The sequence below is a fragment of the Artemia franciscana genome, chromosome 1 (assembly GCF_032884065.1).
Source record: "Artemia franciscana chromosome 1, ASM3288406v1, whole genome shotgun sequence".
In the NCBI taxonomy this organism is placed as follows: Eukaryota; Metazoa; Arthropoda; class Branchiopoda; order Anostraca; family Artemiidae; genus Artemia; species Artemia franciscana.
This window is the reverse complement of record NC_088863.1, coordinates 51852934-51876338: the sequence shown is the minus strand read 5'-3', so window position 1 is coordinate 51876338 and position 23405 is coordinate 51852934. Positions and strand designations below refer to the sequence as shown.

The 23405-nt window shown below is 36.1% G+C and overlaps 1 protein-coding gene across 1 annotated transcript in view; it reads right to left on the bottom strand.

The window, feature by feature from the left end:
• Positions 1–23405, bottom strand: part of LOC136031165 (neural cell adhesion molecule 2-like) — a 277308-nt gene that overhangs the window by 170653 nt on the left and 83250 nt on the right. The window lies entirely within an intron of this gene.

Below are 23405 nucleotides of genomic sequence, written 5' to 3'. Positions count from 1 at the left end.
TTAAAACTTAAAACGAACAAAAAATATTACACATATAAGGGGGGCATTTCCTCCTAATCCCTCACTCTTTACGCTAAAGTATTTTTAGTAATTTCAACTATCTATTCTACGGCCTTTGTGATTCAGGGGTCATTCTTAAGGATTTAGGCTTTAATTTAAGCTTTAGTGTAATGAGCGAGGTATTGACAACTGGGCGAACCCCCCTCATATACGTAATAGAAATATGCGAATATAGAAGTTCGTTAGGTAAGCTAATTCGTAAGTTACGTATATCTTTACTAATGAAAACCACCGTAAAAAACTAAAAGCTCTATTTGCCTTTTTAAGTAACAAAAATTGGAGAGCAGCTGGGCCTCCTCCCCGGCTCATTTTTTCTCAAAATCGTTCGATCAAAACTATGAGAAAGCCATTTAGCCAAAAAAAAATAAATATGCAAATTTCGTTTTAATTATTCATCTGCGGAGAGCCGAAATCAAAACGTGGATTAACTAAAAAACGGTCAGAAATTACATAAAAAAACGAATTTTTTTAAATGAAAGTAAGGAATAACATTAAAACTTAAAACGAACAGAATTACCCCGTATATGAAAGGGGCTGTTCCCTCCTCAACGCCCCGCTCTTTACGCTAAAGTTTTTACAGTATTAAAATGTGGAGTTGAGAGAAAGAGTCAAACTTTAGGGTAAAGAGCGGGGCGTTGAGGAGGGAACAGCCTCTTTCATATACGGGATAATTTCTGTTCGTTCTAAATTTTAATGTTGCTCCTTACTTTCATTTAAAAAAACTTGTTTATTATTTAATCATTAAAATGCACGGATAAAGGTTTTGAAAGAATGTCTGCAAAGACTTAAAAGGATTTGAGACACTTACGAGCTAATTTGATCCTCCTAACTCATAAAAGCATATTGGTATTTTTAATCGTACTAATAAGCACTTTGTGGATTACTCGAATTAAAATCTAAATGATAGTTGAGATACAACTGAATTTGGGGCAAGGATTTTTACTTTGAATTTGATTTTAGGGAGTCAAGTGAGACTTAATTTTTCTTGGAATTTGGTTGGTAATTTTTCTTGAAATTTGGTAAATCGACACGGGTCGATTTAGAGGGCATTTCCTGTCATGCCCCAAAGAATTTTGTAAAGTTTCGAAATACTCGGCTTTCCTGATTGGTAGTTTCAGGACAGTTTTTGGCTTGCTTACATACATAAATAAAATTGGGTGGTTTAATCTGACAATGAAATACAACAAACTTTCGGTTAGATCGTATAATTTCCACTTCTCACTCATTTCTAGCTATATCTTATATTTTATTTCATATTTTAATTACCCTACATCGCTCACTACTCTACATACTACCTATCCTTTTTGAAGCTAAAGCACTTTCCTTTCTACCAAAACAATAAAATCGGTGCTTTACCATTTTACTTCCTCACAATCAATTAGCTTTTTATTTACAGGTGCCGAGACATCAAGTTGGTTTCGAATATGATGTTTTCTAAAGAATATAGAGCTGAATTGCGCTCAAGACTCATCTTCAAATGCGAATCATGTCATGAGGAGGCCACAATTCACACAGAAAAGCCCCTTGCTCCTCGAAGGCTTAAAAAAAAGACTCAATGGAAACCGTAGTCAAAAAACGGAAAAGGACTGATTTTGATAGTGTGAATACTATCCGAAAGAAACACAAAACATAAACAGGAACAGTAAGTGTCAACAAAGAGGTATTGGTTGGTGCAATAAATGGTGGAATGACTCACGCCCAGGTTCAAGGTTCACTTTTCTCTACGATTGGAATAAATAGTCCGTCTCAAAAAGTCTTTACGAAACTTGAGAAAGAAATTTGCGTAGAATTAGAAAAAGTTCTCTACGACTATCTTATCGAAAATGGGAAAACCTAGAGAAGGATGGCACTGGAAGCAGGTGAGAAAGATCCCCCAAATGGAGCTGTAGAGACATGTGTTATAGTTGATGGAAGCTGGTGTACACGAAGTTATGAGACTAGGTATCGTGCACTCTCAGGATGTGGAGTGGTGATAGGTTTCTATTCGAAGAAACTCTTAAATATAGGAATTAGAAATAAATATTGCAGTACTTGCGTGAAATACAGGCATCAAGTAAATAGATCATTATGTACTTTTTGTACTTTATGTACAATTATGCACAATTATGTACTTTTTATTTGTAATTTCAACAATTTTATACCGCAATCTGGCAAATAATGATGACCACAGGCACACACGCAGGGGAGGGATTCACCCACCTCTTTGTAAAAATGCTCAATTTTCTCAGCAAAATGTTTAATTTTCCCATGTTTTCCTGGTATTTCTTTCATAAGAGTTGAACCCCCCTCCTCCCAAAAAAAATCTCGAATAATAATTTCTCTAATTTTCTCCTCGAATAATAGTTCTTTTGCAAATAAATATTCCTGTTTACTTGCCAAATTACGAAGAATAACAATCCGAAGAATTACGAAGAATTTCATAGTAATACACGTAAATGAGCTGTTATTCTCCGTGTACCGTCGTCCTAAAGTTAAACTTTAGCGAGAAAATGGCAAATCGTAAGGGGAGAGATGGGCTGTCTTATTTACGATAACACTGGGTGTGATGTTAAAAAATATAATCTAAATATATAAAAAAAATATTCTTTCGGACAATAAGTAAAGCGATGATAAACATTAGAACAAACATAAAATATTCTGTTAAAAGAATGGGGGGGCGTTACAACTCCCCTCAACCTTCACCCTTTTCGCTGAAGTTTGATTTGTATGATGAAGTTTTATATTGAAGTATGATTTTTTTGTCGGTGCCACAAGCTAAAGAACCATCACACACAGGGTGGTCTTAGGGACCCGTTTCTGTATCGGCCCCTGATCAAACATAATTTTATCATAATAAAGCCTCAATATTCGGCTGCCTACTGTAATTTTTTAAAGCAAAATAAACCTTTGCATAAAATAAACCAGAAAAAAATTCCGAATCTAGGGAGCATCATTTGTTTAAAAGAGAATACCAAAAAGGGTTTATTCAATGAAGATATAAAATATGTATTTTGAAATTCAAAGGGAGACTTAAAGGGGCAATAATTGATGCTACTATGGTGTTGATACTTAATACCATACTTGACTTCCGAACGAATAGATATATTTTAAATGATACACTCAATGTCAATTATTTGTTTACGATTGTGTTTTACTGATATCTTGTTTTATAGCACTTTTTGTCTTATCTAGGTTCAAACAGCCATTCCAAATAGGAGTCCGGTGGTATTTCTTCTACACGGCATAACGGCGATGGTCTTGTTATCAAGAAGCTAAAAAGGAATCATGCTGTTATAGCAAATCATCCAAAGAAGAGTTTACACGGGTAATTTTTGAGTCCTCATAATGCAGTTTAAATGAAACCTCTAAACTTTTTATTTTCAGTCAATGAAGGGTCAGCTCCAAAAATAAAATAAAGATTTAAAATAATAGCATTCATTGAAAAAAAAATAATATATTGGTTTAAAAATACTGTAAAGGAGTTTCTTTGCTGTTCGACAAAAAAGCTCAAAATTTTGCTGTCTCTACTTGCATGCTTGAATATTTAGTTATATTGAATATAATAGTGAGTGTGGGTAAGTACATTTTGGCTGCTATATTTCAAAGGGCACTATGTAACATTTTTGTCAAACTGAAAATTTCTACCCAGCCACTTTTCACTTAAAGCGCTCAATTTTATTTTGTCCCGCTGTTCCCGCAGGTCCATTTTTTGCAATATGTGTCACCCAGATGAGTTGTAGTATCCTAATTCAATATATATATATATATATATAGGCTATATATATATATATATATATATATATATATATATATATATATATATATATATATATATATATATATATATATATATATATATATAAATATATATATATATATATATATATATATATATATATATATATATATATATATATATATATATATATATATATATATATATATATATATATATATATATGTATATATATATATATAAATATATATATATATCTATATATATATATATATATATATATATATATAAATATATATATATATATATATATATATATATATATATATATATATATATATATATATATATATATATATATATATATAAATAAACCCGGCGGTGGATTTGCCGCCGGGCCCCAGCATGGCACGTGGCAGGCTTTTATATATGGATTCTCATTGTCCCTTGTGTTCTAACCGCATACAATGCTGGGTCCCGGCGGCTTCGCCACCGGGCCGAGGCATGGCACGCGGCGGGCTTCTATGTATGGATTTAAATTGTCCCTGGTGTTCTAACCGCAGACAGTGCTGGGTCACTGTCTGCGTATATAAATAAATAAATAAATAAATATATATATATATATATATATATATATATATATATATATATATATATATATATATATATATATATATATATATATATATATATATATATATATATATATATATATATATATATATATATATATATATATATATATATATATATATATATATATATATATATATATTTATATATATATATATATATATATATATATATATATATATATATATATATATATATATATATATATATATATATATATATATATATATACATATATATATCGCCGCCGGGCTCAATATATGGATTCTCATCGTCACTTGTGTTCTAGCCGCAGACAATGCTGGGTCCCGCCGGCTTCGCCACCGGGCCCAGGCATGGCACGCGGCAGGCTTCTATATATGGATTCTCATTGTCCCTTGTGTTCTAACCGCAGACAGTACTGGGTCCCGGCGGCTTCGCCACCGGGCTCTATATATGGATTCTCATTGTCATTTGTGTTCTAACCGCATCCAATGTTGGGTCCCGGCGGCTTCGCCACCGGGCCCAGGCATGGCACGCGGCAGGCTTCTATGTATGGATTCTCATTGTCCCTTGTGTTCTGCAGACAGTGCTGGGTCCCGGCGGCTTCGCCCCGGGCCCAAGCATAGCACGCGGCAGGCTTTTATATATGGATTCTCATTGTTCCTTGTGTTCTAACTGCAGACAGTGCTGGGTCCCGGCGGCTTTGCCGACGGGCTCTATATATGGATTCTCATTGTCACTTGTGTTCTAGCCGCAGGCAATGCTGAGTCCCGGCGGCTTCGCCACCGGGCCCAAGCATGGCACGCGGCAGGCTTCTATTTATGGGTTCTCATTGTCCCTTGTGTTCTAACCACAGACAGTGCAGGGTTCCGGCGGCTTTGCCACCGGTCCCCGCGGGTGGATTCTCATTGTACCTTGTGTTCTAACCGCAGACACTACTGGGTCCCGGCGGCTTCGCCAACGGCTTCCATATATGGATTCTCATTGTCCCTTGTGTTCTAACCGCAGACAATGCTGGGTCCCGGCGGCTTCACCACCGGGCCTAAGCATGGCACGCGGTAGGCTTTTATATATGGATTCTCATTATCCCTTGTGTTCTAACTGCACACAGTACTGGGTCCTGACGGCTTCGCCGCCGGGCCCCATCATGGCACGCGCCAGGCTTCTATATATGGGTTTTCATTGTCCCTTGTGGTCTAACCCCAAACAGTGCTGGGTCCCCGCGACTTTGCCACCGGTCCCCGTGGGTGGATTTTCATTGTCCCTTGTGTTCTAACCGCAGACAGTACTGGGTCCCGGCGGCTTCGCCACCGGGCCCAAGCCTGGCACGCGGGAGCCTTCTATATATGGATTCTCATTGTCCCTTGTGTTCTAACCACAGACAGTGCTGGATCCCGGCGGCTTTACCACTGGTCCCGGCGGGCCCCAGCATGGCACGCGGCAGGCTTCTATATATGGATTTTCATTGTCTCTTGTGTTCTGGGTCCCGGAAACGCTATATCATTTTGAGATCGAATTGATGACGTAAATGGGTTTGGTTTTCTGTCTTAAGGTTTTCGAATTGCTTTAATCCATTTTTAAAATATATAGAAATATTTGTGCAATCACCATTTTTTTACATTTTAAGCAATGTAATAATAATTTCTTTTTTGATGTTAACTGACACTTTGACAACTTTTCTTTGAGCAGCAAGCATTCTAAACTTCAACAATTTCTACTAAACTTCAAACTTTTGGTTTTCTGTTTTAAGGTTTTCGAATTGCTTTAATCCATTGTCAAAATATACTAAAATATTTGTACAAAAACCAGTTTTTTAAATTTTAAGCAATTTAATAAAATTTAAAAAGAGCCTCAATTTTTTGAGTTCGTGTAACGGTAATACTCTTGAACATGGAACATTTAATTGTCCATGGGAAAAACAATCCGTATTCAGATCTATACCTCATTATTCTAATGATTGTCCTTGAGCTTAGTTGATGATGATTGCTAATCGAACATTCCCTTTGTCCCGGTCGTCATTTATATATCCCCCGCTGTGCCCCCGGTGTCCCCGTTGTAGCTGTGTCCCTGTGTCCCGGTCGTCATTTATATTCCCTGTTTCCCGGTCGTTATTTGTGTCCCTGCGTCCCAGTCTGTAATTTCTCTTTGAGTGTCCCGGTCGTCATTTATATTCCCTGTGTCCCAGTGTCCCGATCGCCATTTGTGTCCCCGTGTCCCGGTCTGTAATTTCGTCAGTCGACAAACATGACATCAGTCGACAAACAACTTCATGACGGCATAATGCTCAATCCTTATAATAACGTCAGTCGACAAACATGATATCAGTACACAAACATGACGTCAGTACACAAACAGCTTATTTTTATATGTATACTAGCTGTTACGCGCGCGTAAGTCGTTACGCGCGCGTAACGTCATTTATATATCCCCCTTTGCCCTCCAGCGCCCCGTTGTAGTTGTGTCCCTGTTTCCCAGTATTGCCCTTGAGCTTTGTTGATGGTGATTGCTAATCGAACATTCCCTGGGTCCCGGTCGTCATTTATATATCCCCCCTGTGCCCCCCGGCGTCCCCGTTGTAGTTGTGTCCCTGTGTCCCGGTCGTCATTTATATTCCCTGTGTCCCGGTTTCCCAGTCTGTAATTTCTCTTTGAGTGTCCCGGTCGTCATTTGTGTCCCGGTGTCCCGGTCTGTAATTTCGTCAGTCGACAAACATGACGTCAGTCGACAAACAACTTCATGACGACATACAGCTCAATCTTTATAATGACGTCAGTCGAAAATCATGACGTCAGTCGACACCAAAACATGACGCCAGTCAGCAGACAAACAACTTATTTATATATATATACCAACACCTAGTTGGTGGGGGCGCTTTGCGCCCCCAAGCCCCCCCGCGCGCGTAAGTCGTTACGCGCCATTTTAGCTGTGTCCCTGTGTCCCACCTGTGAATATAGATAGAAATATATATGTTTTTAACTACGTAAAACCTGCGAATATACAACATTCATCGCTGTCCCATTGTCTGTGCATATAAATAGATTGTCAGGTTTCCCGTCGTCATTTATATATCCTCCTGTGCCCCCGGCGTCCCCGTTGTAGTTGTGCTCCTGTGTTCCGGTCGTCATTTATATTCCCTGTGTCCCGATCGTTATTTGTGTCCCGGTGTCCCAGTCTGTAATTTCTCTTTGAGTGTCCCGGTCGTCATTTGTGTCCCGGTCTGTAATTTCGTCAGTCGACAAACATGACGTCAGTCAACAAACAACTTCATAACGACATACAGCTCAATCCTTATAAAGACGTCAGTCGACAAACATGAAATCAGTCGACACACAAACATGACGCCAGTCAACAGACACACAAACAAACAACTTATTTATATATATATATATATATATATATATATATATATATATATATATATATATATATATATATATATATATATATTTATATATATACATATATATATATATATATATATATATATATATATATATATATATATATATATATATATATATATATATATATATATATATATATTGGACAAGACGTTGATTTAATTGCATTTGCTGATGATATTACAATTGTTTGTGTTAAGCGGGATCAAAATAATTTAATAATGAAGCTTCAAAGACTAATGGACAGAGCTTATGAGTGGTTTGAACCTAATTTTCTCGCTTTAAATGTTTCCAAGTCTCATTTTTTTTTTTCCAGAAATGGTTTGCAATTTCCGGGTTTGAATAATATTCCAAGTTCTAAGGGTATTATTTCTAAATTACAAGATAAGATTTTTTAGGTTTCTAAGAGTCCTTGTCGATGAGAATCTTTCATTAAAGAACCATATTAACCATCTCTGATTAAAAGTGTCAAGAAACTTGATGCGTAAGCTAAGGTACGTTTTTCCTGGATGTATTTTAAAGCTTCTTTATAATTCTCCCATACAGCCTTACATAAATTACTGTTCTACTGATTGGATGAATACTTTCCCATGCCTATTAAACCTCATTTTCATGAAAAGGCCCGTCAGTTAGTTTCAGATACGAATAGTACGTCGACAAGTTTTCTCTCTTTAGGTTCCGTCCACAGTATTTCCTATCTTGTGCTATTTTCATTCATAAATATCTTCATGGTCAACTTCCCCCTTGTTCTTTTGTAACTGTTACAACCCCAAATTAGTATAAATCTTCATGGAGCCCGTAACTCTGAAGTTTTATTCATTTTAGCCCTATATACGCATGTAGTAGGGTTTGGAACTCCCTGCCGAAAAATATCAGAGGTTGCTACTCCATCGGGGTCTTCAAAAGATTAATGAAAAGTTTTTTGGTATAATTTTTCTTCTTATTCTTCTTTTTTGTACATAAGTAACAATAGTAATATATATTAGTTGGCCAGTTCAATTGAGTGTAACTAATTAAAAAAAAGTTTGATATAACTATTTGTATTTTTTAGTTTTTCTGTTTTGTTATTTTTTCCTCTCTGTGTTTATTTCCCTTATCTTGTATTATGAATCTTGATAGATATGATTGTAATCTTTTTCCCTACATTCACAAGGGATGGAACCTTTTGTAGGGGGTGTTAAAAGAGATACATGCATTGATTATTTGATATTAATAAAGTTGAGTTGAGTTGAAGTTTAGTTGAATTAAATGCACCTCAAAACATATTTCAACTTGTGTTCTTCTGTTTTCGTTTCTACCAATACAGTTTTATTTTTAGCTTCAGTTAAAAGTAGCTTTTGTAAGTAGGGTATTTGCGACACATGCTGTCTATGATGATTCAAAAGACAGCATGTGCCATTTTTTGGAAAAATTAATGTATCTTAAATTGCATTGTTGTGGTGGTGCTGGCTACTCGATGGGAGAAAACAATTTGTTGGATTAACCCAGGAGAAGCCCTGCCATATACATATTTGGTCTTGGGCCTGTGAAACGAGGCCGATGGCAGTCACCTTGATGAAGATATCTGAAAAAAGGATGCAGAATATTTTTTTTTTTTAGTTTAATCCCTAGCTTTAATTTCTGGTTATGAGATTTTCATATTTTGCTTTAAAGTGGTTCAAATAGTGCCGAAGAAAAGTCTGTAATAAGGCTAATCGTCTTAATTTGTGTCCAATGCTATTTTTCCTATGATAGAAAATCATGAATAACTTCTTCGATTTAGGTGATTTTGAGCTGATTTTTTTTTTTTTTGATGACTCGAGTTAAAAAGGAAAAAAATGTTGGTTTCACTTTTTCTGTATATGCTTTACATACTGTGGAAAAAAAGAAATCAAGTTATTTTAGTTTGTTGAATAAAAATTTAGCGGATGGGAAATGACAGTAGATTTTTTTTTTAGTTAATCCTGCCAGTATTTTAAAAAAATGTTGGTTGCAGAATTGTTGTATTTTTATTTTTAATGGTGCAAAAAATTATTTTTAATTTTCAACATTTTTCTTGCTAGAAGGTATGAAGTTGGCTCCAGAGGCAGCAATTTTCTGATGTCTATCACAAATAGTTTGAAAGCAAAATCAGAAAAATACAATTTCAAAATGTGCTTGCATTTTATTTTATTTTACCCCTGTTTCCGGCTTAATAGCGTTGTTCATCAGCCAATAGAAAAAAAGGCGGGATTCTTTTTCCGCAAGGCTGGATTGAAACCGCCAACTCGTTAACAAGACATTTGAGCTATGAGAAAGATTAAATAAAAAAAACGAGTTTTTTTAACTGAAAGTAAGGAGCGACATTAAAACTTAAAACGCACAGAAATTACTTCGTATATGAAAGAGGCTGCTTCCTCATCAACGCCCCGCTCTTTACGCTAAAGTTTGACTCTTTCTCTCAATTCTTCTTTTTAAAACAGTAAAAAACTTTAGCGTAAAGAGCGGGGCGTTGATGAGGAAGCAGCCTCTTTCATATACGAAGTAATTTCTGTGCGTTTTAAGTTTTAATGTCGCTCCTTACTTTCAGTTAAAAAAACTCGTTTTTTTTATTTAATTTCTGAACGTTTTTGAATCAATGCATGTTTTGATTTTGGCTCTCCGCAGAGGAATAATCAAAACGAAATTTGCATATTTTTTTTTTGGGGGGGGGGGGCTAAATGGCTTTCTCATAATTTTGATCGAATGATTTTGAGAAAAAAAGAGCGGGGGCGAAGCCTAGTTGCCCTCCGATTTTTTGGTTAATTAAAAGGCAACTAGAACTTTTAATTTTTTACGAATCTTTTTATTGGTAAAAGGTTTACGTAACTTATAAATTAGCTTACGTAAAGAACTTTTGTATTCTCATGTTTTTATTACATATATGAGGGGATTCGCCCCATCGTCAGTACCTCGCTCTTTACACTAAAGCTTAAATTTTATCCCAATTCATTAAGAATGACCCCTGAATCACAAAAGCCGTAGAATAAATAGTTGAAATTACTAAAAATACTTTAGTGTAAAGAGCCAGGTATCATAAGGAGGTGAGCCCCTTATATGGGTAATAATTTCTGTTTCTTTTAAGTTTTATTGCTGTTCCTTACTTCCAGCTGAAAAAGCTTTTTCACATTTATTTTTTAATTTTTTTTTAAATAATGCTAGTAAATCCTGATCTCCCTTCATGGAAGTTTTCTTCTCCCATGACAAATTCTCGATGGAAACTTCCCCCAGCATATCCCCCTCTTCTCAACCCCTCCCCCCAACCAAAAAAATCCTCCTGAAAACGCCTGTATACTTCCCAATAACCAATACTATATGTAAGCACAGGTCAAAGTTTGTAACTTGTTGCCCCTCCCACGGGGACTGTGGGGGAGTAAGTCGTCCCCAAAGACATACTTATAAGGTTTTTCGACTACGCTGAATAAAATGGCTATCTCAGAATTTTGATCCGTTGACTTTGGGAAAATAATTAGCGTGGGAGGGGGCCTAGGTGCCCTCCAATTTTTTTGGTCACTTAAAAAGGGCACTAGAACTTTTCATTTCCGTTAGAATAAGCCCTCTTGCAACATTCTAGGACAACTGTGTCGATACGATCACCCCTGGGGAAAAAAAAACAAAAAAAAACAAAAAAACAAAAAAACAAAAAAACAAATAAACACGCATCCGTGATCTGCCTTCTGGCAAAAAATGCAAAATTCCACATTTTTGTAGATGGGAGCTCGAAACTTCTACAATAGGGTTCTCTGATACGCTGAATCTGATGGTGTGATTTTCGTTAAGATTCTATGACTTTTAGGGGGTGTTTCCCCCTATTTTCTAAAATAAAGCAAATTTTCTCAGGCTCGTAACTTTTGATGGGTAAGACTAAACTTGATGAAACTTATATATTTAAAACCAGCATTAAAATGCAATTCTTTTGATATAGCTATTGGTATCAAAATTCCATTTTTTAGAGTTTTGGTTACTATTGAGCCGGGTCGCTCCTTACTACAGTTCGTTACCACGAACTGTTTGAAAACTATCAACAAAAGATGGCTGAGTTTAAAATAACGGTAATTGAAAATTAGATATACAAGTTTCAAGCTCTATTTTCCAAAAGCTTGTAAAATTGCTTCCGATGGGTTGCAAGTTCTGCATGTTCATGATTTGGAAGGACATTAACTTTTCGTCTAAGAGATATTAAACAGATGAGAATTTTTTTGGAGGGAAGGGGTGCTGGATGTGGGATTTTATTTCAGACAGGGAACACCTTTTATAAAAGGCTGATAACAAAAAAAAAAAAAAATTAATGAAAAATCACAAGTAAACAAATATTTCCGAGGGGAGGGGTACCAACTGTGCCACCCACACGTGTGCATATCTGAAAAGATCTAAATCAACTAAACTTCAAGGTAAGTAAAAATAAGTGTCATATTTTACCTCTGATGATCTTTACCTTGTACCTCATAAGCTGTATAAGATCGCCCTTCCAATATGGTAATAATTACCTGTATTTCCCTTATGTGTCTATGTTTCACAAATGATTGGTTTATCAGCAACTGTTTTTTTTTCTATGGTTCTTTTCATTTTTTATGGCACTTGGTACCAACGGTTAATTCGGAAAAAAATAGAAAAAAGGAGGTATTTTTAACTTACGAACGGGTGATCGGATCTTAATGAAATTTGATATTTAGAAGGATATCGTGTCTCAGAGCTATTATTTTAAATCCCGACCGGATCCGGTGACACTGGGGATGGGTGGGTGGAGGGGGAAACCTAAAATCTTAGGAAACACTTAGAGTGGAGGGATTGGGATGAAACTTTGTGGTAAAAATAAGCACAAGTCCTAAATACGTGATTGACATAACTGGAACGGATCTTCTCTCATTGGGAGAGTTGGGGGGAGGGTTAATTCTGAAAAGTTAGAAAAAATCTGGTATTTTTAACTTACCAAGGAGTGATCAGATCTTAATGAAATTTCATATTTAGAAGGACGTCGTAACTCAGATCTCTTATTTTAATTCTCGACCGGATCCAGTGTTATTGGGGGAAGTTGGGGGAGGGACAACCAGAAATCTTGGAAAACGCTTAAGAGTGCAGAGATCAGGATGAAACTTGGTTGGAAGAATAATCACAAGTCAAAGATAGTTGACTGATACAACCGGATCTGATCCACTCTCTTTGGGAGAGTTAAGGGGTGGGGGTAATTGAGAAAAATTAGAAAACATGAGGGATTTGTAACTTCGAACGGTTGATCAGAGCTTAATGAAATTTGATATTTAGAAGGATGTTGTGCTTCAGAGCTCTTATTTTAAATCACCACCAGATCCGATGACATTGGGGTGAGTTTGAGGGGGCAACTGGAAATCTTGGAAAACGTGAAAATCGAGGTTTCTTCATCTTACGAATGAGTGATCAGATCTTAATTTAACTTGATATATAGAGAGATATTATGTCTCATATGGTTCATTTTCATTTTGAATCGGATCCGGGGACATAGGGGGTTTGAGGGGGGAAACAGAAATCTTGGAAACGGGAAATCTTGGAAAACTCTTAGAGTGGAGAGATCAGCATAAAACTTGATGGGAAGAATAAGGACAAGTTCTAGATACGTGATCGACATAATTGGAATGGATCCACTCTCTTTAGAGGAGTTGGGGGGGGTGTTAATTCGGAAAAATTAGAAAAAAATGAGGTATTTTTAACTTACGAGTGGGTAATCGAATCTTAATGAATTTTGATATTTAGAAGGACCTTGTGTGTCAGAGCTCTTATTTAAAGTCCCGACCGGCATTAGGTATAAGGACCGGCATTAGGTATAGGTATAAGGACGACTCATACTGGACAAAAGTGATATGTGATGGATATTTGGTATGCACAAGATTATTCGGCCAAAGGATGTGTTGCAGTTATCATAGATACATTAACGAAAAAACTGTTATATGTTGGCATAAAAAATTAATACTGTTCTATATGTTTTTCTTCTGCAAACGCCGAAGTAATACCCAAAGATCATTTATGCTTTCTGAATTATAACAGAAATTATGGAAACAGATATTCTAGTTGAAGGCTTTCGTTCCAGTGAGGAGATACAAGGATTACAGTTTTTAGTTTTTATCGGTGACGGCGATTCTAGTGTTTTTTATAAGCTAAAACAAAGTGTTTCCTACGGTTCCAACATACGGAAACATGAATCTGCAAATCACATCGAAAAAATTATATAACCCATCTATATAATTTGTGCAAAAATAAAAAAAGTTTTTACACAAAACTTCTTCCCAGAGAAATTATCCAGCAACTGACAAAAAACTTAAGGGGTGCTATAAAAATAAATTCTAAAAATAATGGAACAGCGGAAGCTGGCACGTCTGCAGGGGGGAGGTCTTCGGGACCCCCCCCCCCGAAATTTTGTAAAATGTTTAATTTCCCCATGGTTTCTTGGGATTTCTGGCAAAAGTGGGACATTTATTAAGAATCTAGATACATGTGTGAAGCCTTTTTTTTAGTTTCACAGCATGCAATTACCCGATCAAATCACTGTCCAATTATTAACCCATTTTCTGTCTAAATTTTTACCCTCTTTGAAGTAATTAGCGATTGTACTGTTATTTTTATTTATTTATTTTTGTAAAGAGAGTTTGCTTTCCACAGCAAAATAGAACTGTCCTTGATATTAGGGCGTTTATCCCCATTTTGAGGATAAAGTACAGCTTTTAATGGATCAATTTTGGAAACTATCATTTTTCATTAAAATCGACGTTTTCGCAGTAGAAGAACTACCCCACACAGCTCCCATATTGCACTGTTCCCGGAACCCTAAAATCTTCCTTTCAGTGGGATATAAAAGATTAATCACTAGTTCTAAATCGCTATGAACATAACCTGAGCCTAAAACGTGCTTTTGAGGCTTCAGTCTTCTTCCCCCCATCGGCTACAATACTACAGATTAAAGTTAATCTGTATTTTCCGATATACGTGCTTTTTGCATTTATTTAGTTACTAAATAAACAAAGTGCTATTTTATTTCTGCTGTTTCGAAGGTTTCGCCCCCCCCCCCCCCCCGCAAAAATTCCTCGTACGTGCCTGAACGGAAGAATTGAAAAACTAGTAAAAAAAGAGGTCCGTACCGTGTTTTCGGAAACCATACAAAATGTGATTCTGGCTGTCCTAAGATTGCTGAATTGACCGTGAACGGCAAAATAGAAGGTCGGTGGAATACTTCTTCCCTGCGCGTGTTTGAAGATGTTATGAGAGGGGTTGATATTGTGTGTCAAAAAGCAGAACAGTTTTGAAATGACGAAACTACAAACTTAGCTGAAAGCTACATGTCAATTGTTGCAAAATTCATCGAAGGAAAGCAAATAAGCCGGTCTAAACGAGGTCATACCATGCAAGAGTTAATGGAGTAAGTCTTGCTTATAATTCAGGTCCAAAATGGCATCAATTAGCTTGAAAAAATATTTTTGGGCTTAGTCCTTCTAGCGTAACAAAAAAAAATATTGCAATGAAACGGCTAAACTTCGTGTAAGATTTAAACGTAATTTGACCAGTTATTATAGTGCTCTTGGAGGAAAACACGTTGCTAAGTTAAAAAATAGAAATTATAACGTTGGTGATCGTGACTATGTATCAAATTGCAATAAGCCAGACGTGACTTCTGATGAAATAGATTTGGCCATACGAAAATATACTGACCAGTATTTAAAATTGGATTTTGCCAGTATAAGCTTTTGTTCAACATTACCAAGGGCCAATCCAAAAATGAAAATTGTGTTGAAGAAAAATCTGAGAGAATAACTAGTAGTTACTTCCACACAATTGCAACCAGAAAAAATAGCACCAGAGTTGCCCCAATTGTTAAGCAAATTCGAAACTTGGGACCTAGATTCTGCTCTGTCTTAATGAAAAAGGGCTTAGATTTAGAATTAGTGGCACTAGAAGCAAATGACAACAAATTCAACCTAAAAGTCATAAAGGGAGATGAAATAGAACTCAGTGTGCATCCACAGCATCAGTATCTCGCTGTATCTGTAGAAGGATCGCTCCCTAATGACAAACCTATAGAGATAAAAACTGTGCATAATATACCAGAGTTCAAAACCATTTTTGATGTGGCTCAGTCAAAAAATTTAGTTAAAGGATTTTTTCTTGAATCATCCAGTGAAGGTCTTCAGCTATAAGAAAATCACAGGTATTTCGCCCGGATACATGGCCAACTGGAGATATTGGATAAGATGATATGCCACTTAACTATTGACGATTGGGAAATAATTACAGTTCACCGATCGAAAGAATACTGGGAAAAAATATTTCCGAAGCTTGAAGCCTTTTGGAATGAATCCTTACCTCCTGAAATTTTTAGACTCAAGGGTTGCAAGGAATATGGAAATCAGAGAGCCTGTGTCTGTAAAATGTGCAACAGCCCACCAACCGAAGGACTCAAGCTTGTCTCAAGAAATAAAAAGAGGAAAAATAAGAAGGTTGAGTCTAGTTGAAGTGAACAGCAAGAAAAAAAATTCACAGAAGGGATCGGGAGAGAACAGTGAATTTACCCGGAACTCTATGCATGAAAACAGTGATTTTGAAGAGATAATTTGGTCTGATTTGGAATAGATAAATCTCCGTGTTTGATAAAAAAAAAAAAATGTGTTAAAAATGTTGGTAAGGAAAATTCTTTTTTTCCTCCATAAATTTCTATCTCATTCTTCGTCGATGTGCAAAAATAATGAAGTTTCTTATCTGGTCTGAAGTATATTAAATACATTTAATACAAACAATTTTAGTTTTTCATAAATTTCTTTTATGTTACTTGGGATTAATATTTTGATTTTTATAGTTTGTTCTACAATTCTTACGTTTTTTGTACAATTCGTTCAATTTTGGTATTTAATTAAAGCATCATTAAGTCTCTTTCCCAAATCTTGTGCATCTCGCCCTAACACAAAATAATGTTAATGCCCTAATCTTATTATAAGGAAAATAGCTTTCATCTTATTAATATTTATATCTTAGATAGTGCAGTTGATTGGCTAAATGGAACTCATGTTAAATTCTTCGTTGAAGTGGCTGAACTTGTACCGTTACTATTCCACGAGGGGTGCCCACTTTTCACCACCTGCTTGACATATTGGAACCCCACGTGTGCCGAACAGTTTTGCCGCTCTTGGTGCAGTTCCGCCATGCTTGGTAGTTATGCTACTCTTGGCACACTTGGCCCATTTCTACCACACTTGTAACACTTGTTCCGCGCATGGTACGATTCCGTCATAAAATTATTTGCAATAATTTTTTTGTTTCTCTACGCTTTACATTACCGGGTTATTCGAAAAATTTAGGATCCTCAGTGCGCGAGATATCACTAGCTAAGCTTAGTTTTCAAACAAAAAAGTGTGTTAGTTTCCGAACAAATAAAGTACAAAACATTTATGGACATAAAAAAATATCCTAAAAGCCCCTCGAAAATGGCGTCAAAAATGGTGGAGTTTTCACCCGAAACGAATGAAACTATTTGTCTTTTTGTCTGAAACAGTGTGCTTCAGTTTCCAAAATACTGACAAAAAAAAGAAGAAAAAAATCCCTATAAAAATCAAGGTGACTGAAAAAAACTATTGAAAATGAACTGAATGTTTAATGTATAATTGTTTAATGTTTAATATACTAATTACAGGAAACATCAACAACTAAAGCTTACAGATTCTATTTAGCGACAATTTTTTTTTCTCCCACCACGAAAATAAAAGATTTTTTAATTTTTGTACAAGTTCTACCATTTACACTCAATGCACATTGAATCAAAATCTCTGCGCGAAAAAAATATAGGATTACCCTTTAATTTGATGTACAAAGAAAACACTATTTTTAGCTCAGCAGTAGGTATATTTTCTTTTACATTTCTATTGCATAACCTGTTCATCTGAATTAATCTTCGTAGAATCTAACGTGCTTGTACTAAATAAACATCTTTTGTTTTTTTTTTTTCTCCCACTGGATTAAACTTTACCTAAAAACATGCAGACTAATTATATTTTTGTCAAAGGGTTTGCAATAAACGGGTTTGCTATCGAATAGATACTAGCAGTGGCGTTATTAAGATTCTTAGGATCTGTTTCAAAAATTGAGCGGGAACAAAAAAGGTGATTAGCCTTAAACTGTACGTGAATAAAACCATCCTGGCAAAATTCAACCCACGTAAGACTCGACTCCTGCAACGTTGAACCCACACTAGTTTCAGCCTTGCAAAACGAAACCATTACAGAATTCAACCGAAAACGGCTTATCAACGCAAGATTTGACTGTCGAAAAAATTGTGCTGGGACAACTCTACTATACCATTTCAAAATGCGTTATGTGATATTTTTAAGCTGAGAGTTACAGCACATATTCTTAAAGTTAAAGCACTTGATCGATTAGTTCAGTGTTTTTCACGCCTACATTTCTTCTATGAATGGAGTCGCCTTCAATAAAAACAAAAATCAAACCATGGAATCTTTAGTTTTTCCTCTCCAAGAAAAAGCTCATTCGTGAAAACCACCTTAAAAATTACTGCTCCCCTATTGGCCGTGACTTACTTACACTTAGGGCTTCTCACGCGGGTCTATGCATAAGGTGGCAACGATGCCTTTCCCCGATGACCTCTCCTGCGTCTTATGCAAAAGATCATCAAGGGATGTTCTTGAGAACACTACGACTCTTTCTAGGGATCGTTCAAGTGCAGCCTTCTGTCGACCACGCTGTTGAACTCCTGGAGGAGTCCAACACCAAACATCATGAGGCAGGCAATTGCTGCCCATTCTAACCATGTGTCCCCAATATCGCCAACGTCTGCTTATGACTTTATCAACAACGAATGGATGTTTAGCCTTCTCTCTAATGAGAGAGTTGGCAATTTTGTCCGTCCAGTTAAACTGGCCATGGGTGCAACAATATTTTTAAATAAACGAATATATATTAAAGAATAAAAAAAGAATACGAATTTTTTGAAGTCTTTTATGAACCGACTGTCCGTGTTTAGCGTTTAGAAAATTGTGTTTTGTGTTAGTTTGAGCTGAGATGTTTTATGCCCTTTTTGTTTTTTGTTGTTTTTTTTTGTTTTGTTTTTGCTATTGTAAACGGACTGTTTCTTATAAGAAAAGTAAAAGTATTGAATAAAAAAGGTCAGCTCGAACTTATGCAAAACATAGTTTTTCAAACGCTAAAATTGAGTAGTCCCTCTTCGAAAGAAATGGACTATGGTTATTAAATGTTTCTGGGCATAAAGAAAATGTATATATATAGGTATCCAAAAAGATTGCCAATTTTGGGAGCCTCTCATTTAGCAACTGTCAAATTCTAACGCTTGAAAAATTGCGGTTCGTACAGGTTTAGGCTGAGATCTTACATTCCAGACACGAAATCACCGCGGGATCTAAGCGAAGATTTAATCTAGGAGATACCGAAATTACAACCATCTTTTAATCCCCATGAACATATTTAATATTCACTAGCTATCTATACAGAAATACCAAAATGAGTCATAAGTCGTGTTTTGCGTTTCTAGAACACGGGTTTCTTTGTTTCGCACCATGGCAATTGACATACTCCAGTTCAGAGGAATATGTCGTGTTAGCCTACTCCCTCTATTCCTGTTCCAAGTCACTGTCATATGCATCAGTTCTGTTACCCCCCTCCCCTCCCCCTCCATTTTTTCACCACCATCGTTGGTTGCACAACAGTTATAATTAATTTGCGCAAATAGGAACATTTTTCACGTCTAAAACTTTACCAATAAACCTTTTTTTTAAATAAAAATGAGATTCCCTCTGATCAGTTCTAAACAGTTTTTTTTCTATTTTTTTTCATGTAACATCAATTTTTAACAAAAATTTTAACATAAGCACATTCCCTCCAAATGCAACAACATGATATGGAGGAAGGATTACCAAACAAATCTACAAAAAAGAAAAACAATGATAAACATTAACCTCAGAAAGGGTTTAAAAGAAAAACCCAGCTACAACATCATGCATCTTAACACTCAACTCCTTCCTTAACACACATCAATCTATTTAAACCCTAAATTTAAACTGCAGTTCGTTACCACGAACTGTTTGACATTGCATTACAAATATTTTAGATATCTGATCATAGTCAAGCAGTTCGTGGTAACGAAGTGCAGTAAGGAGTAACCCGGCTTAATAGTATCCGAAACTCTAAAAAAACTAAATTTTTTAACAATAGTTATATCAAAAGATTTACTAGTTATATCAAAAGAATAGTTATATCAAAAGATAAGTTTCATCAAGTTTAGATTTACCCATCAAAAGTTATGAGCCTGAGAAAATTTGCCTTATTTTAGAAAACAAGAGAAAACATCCCTTAAAAGTCATAGAGTCTTAACGAAAATCAAACCATCAGATTTAGCGTATAAGAAAACACTACAGTAGAAGTTTCAAGCTCCTATCTACAAAAATGTGGAACTTTGTATTTTTTGCCGAAAGACAGATCACGGATGCGTGTTTATTTGTTTTTGTTGTTGTTCTTTTTCCCCAGGGGTGATCGTATCGACCCAGAGGTCCTAGAATGTCGCGAGAGGGCTCATTCTAACAAAAAAGTTCTAATGCCCTTTTTAAGTGACCAAAAAATGGAAGGTACCAGGGCCCCCTCCCACGCTCATTTTTTCCAAAGTCACCGGATCCAAATTCTGAAATAGTCCTGCTCTCAACGCCCCGCTCTTTACGCTAAAGTTTTTAATGTTTTTTTAATGTAAATTTATAATCCGTAATGAGGGAGAGTTGAGGAGGGGAGTTACGTGGGAGGATCTTTCCATGGAGGAGCTTCTCATGGGGGAAGAGACTTTCAATGAAGGGGGCGCCGGATTTTCTAGCATTATTTAAAAAAACAATGAAAAAATAAATATAAAAATGTTTTTTTCTACTGAAAGTGAGGAGCAGCATTAAAACTTATAACGAGCAGAAATTATTACACATATGAGGGATTTACCTCCTCGTAATACCTCGCTCTTATTTTCTTCTATTTTCGCTTTATTGAGCCAGAATGAAAAATTCATGGCACCTGACTAGACATGAAAACTCAATAACTTCCCTTAAAAGCTTTGAAAGCCTTATAGTTGTCACGTATGTAAATAAGCTTGTTTATACGGTTGGGAGTCCACATTGGGCATTTAGCAGTAACTGTTAGTCCTTCGCCTGTAAAACTTTCTACTGCCGGACCTGTTGCTGGCAACGACAGAACTTTCCTTATCAAAGCTGCAATCCATATGACCTGAGTCAAATATCAAACAGTTCGTGGTAACGAACTGTAGTAAGGAGCGACCCGGCTCAATAGTAAACGAAACTCTAAAAAACGGAATTTTGATGCTAAAAGATACATCAAAAGAATCGAATTTTCACGCTGATTCTAAATATATAAGTTTCAATTAATTTAGTCTTTGTCATCAAAAGTTACGAGCCTGAGAAAATTTTGCCTTGTTTTGGAAAATAGGGGGAAACATCCCCTAAAAGTCATAGAATCTTAACGAAAATCACACCATCGCATTTGGCGTATCAGAGAACTCTATAGCAAAAATTTCAAACTCCTATCTAAAATAATGTGAAATTTCGTATTTTTTGCCAGAAGACAAATCACGGGTGCGTGTTTATTTGTTTGTTTTATGTTTTTTTTTTCTTTTCCCCAGGGGTCATTGTATTGACCAAGTGGTCCTAGAGTGTCGCAAGAGGGCTCATTCTTACGGAAATGAAAAGTTCTAGTGCCCTTTTTAAGTGACCAAAAAATTGGAGGGCACCTAGACCCCTCCCACGCTCATTTTTTCCAAAAGTCAACGGATTAAAATTTTGAGATAGCCATTTTGTTCCGCATAGTCGAAAACCATAATAACTATGTCTTTGGGAATGACTTACTCCCCCACAATCCCTGGGGGAGGGGCTGCAAGTTATAAACTTTGACCAGTGTTTACATATAGTAATGGTTATTGGGAAGTGTACAGATGTTTTCAGGGGGATTTTTTTGGTTTGGGGGGTGGGGTTGATGGGAGGGGGCTATGTGAGAGGATCTTTCCTTGGAGGAATGTTATGGGGGAAGAAAAATTCAATGAAAAGGGCGCAGGATTTTCTAGCATTACTATAAAAAAACAATGAAAAAATAAACATGAAAACGTTTTTTCAATTGAAAGTAAGGAATAGCATTGAAATTTAAAACAAACAGAGATCATTACGCATATGAGGGGTTCTAAAAATACTTTAGTATAAAGAGCGAGGTATTTAGGAGGAGATAAATACCTCGCTCTTTATGCTAAAGTAATTTTAGTAATTTCAACTATTTATTCTACGGCCTTTTTGATTCAGGGGTCATTCTTAAAGAATTGGGACAAAACTTACGATTTAGTGTAAAGAGCGGGGTATTAACGAGGGTACAAACCCCCTCGTCAGCATAATAAAAATATAAGAATATAGAAGTTTGTTACGTAAGTTAATTCTTAAGTTACGCATATTTTTTACTAATAAAAACGTTCGTTAAAAATTAAAAGTTCTATTAGCCTTTTTAAGTAACCAAAAAATTGGAGGGCAGCTAGGCCTCCTTCCCCACCCCTTATTTCTGGAAATCGTCTGATTAAAACTAAGAGAAAGCCATTTAGCCAAAAAAAATTAATATACAAATTTCATTTCAATAATTTATGTGCGGAGAGCCAAAATCAAACATGCATTAATTCAAAAACGTTCAGAAATTAAATAAAAAAACTAGCTTTTTTTTACTGAAAGTAAGGAGCGACATTAAAACTTAAAACGAACAGAAATTACTCCGTATATGAGATGGGTTGTCCCCTCCGCAATCCCTTTCTCTTTACGCTAAAGTTTGACTCTTTGCCACAATTCTACTTTTTAAAACAATTAAAAGCTTTAGCGTAAAGAGCGAGGCGTTGAGGAGGGGACAACCCATTTCATATACGGAGTAATATCTGTTCGTTTTAAGTTTTAATGTCGCTCCTTACTTTCAGTAAAAAAAACTAGTTTTTTTTTATTTAATCTTTTCCAGGAGGCAATGGTTGTATTGATAGCGCCAACCAGGACAGGATTTTTTTATCTCCTCTTATGGGCTTCCAAGCTCAAATATAAAACCTGTTTCACGGAGAACACATCAACATTCTCATCCTGTTCTGCATCTTCCCGACCCCAACATACCATTAAATCAAGCAACTTTCTTTTCTTCCATTCGATGTGTAATCCTAAAAAGATTTACATGTGCTGGTTTTTCGAGAAAACCGACTAGTCAAATTCAAACACAAGGTTGGAGTAGCTGATCCCGTGACAGCACCAGAGCGTACATTCTTTAGCCTGTTCAAGGGCCCTTTCCTTTACGTATGGAAGAAGTCCTGCAACGTCAGCATGTTCGTCAAAAGTTTAAGTGGAGGACCGGGAGGGTTGACTGGACAAATTAGGTTCGCAGGTGATGTCATGAAGCGCCTTGCACCACTCTTCAACACTAGCATCTCGACCATTCTGATGAAAACTCTTTTCTTGTCAGTAAACCATCGAAAATGTACAGAAAAGTTATACAGTAAAAGCAGGATAAAAACTTATTTTGTCCTATACGTCCTGGTTCTATTGGGCAACACCACTGCACCTTTACTTATTATCCTTGACCAG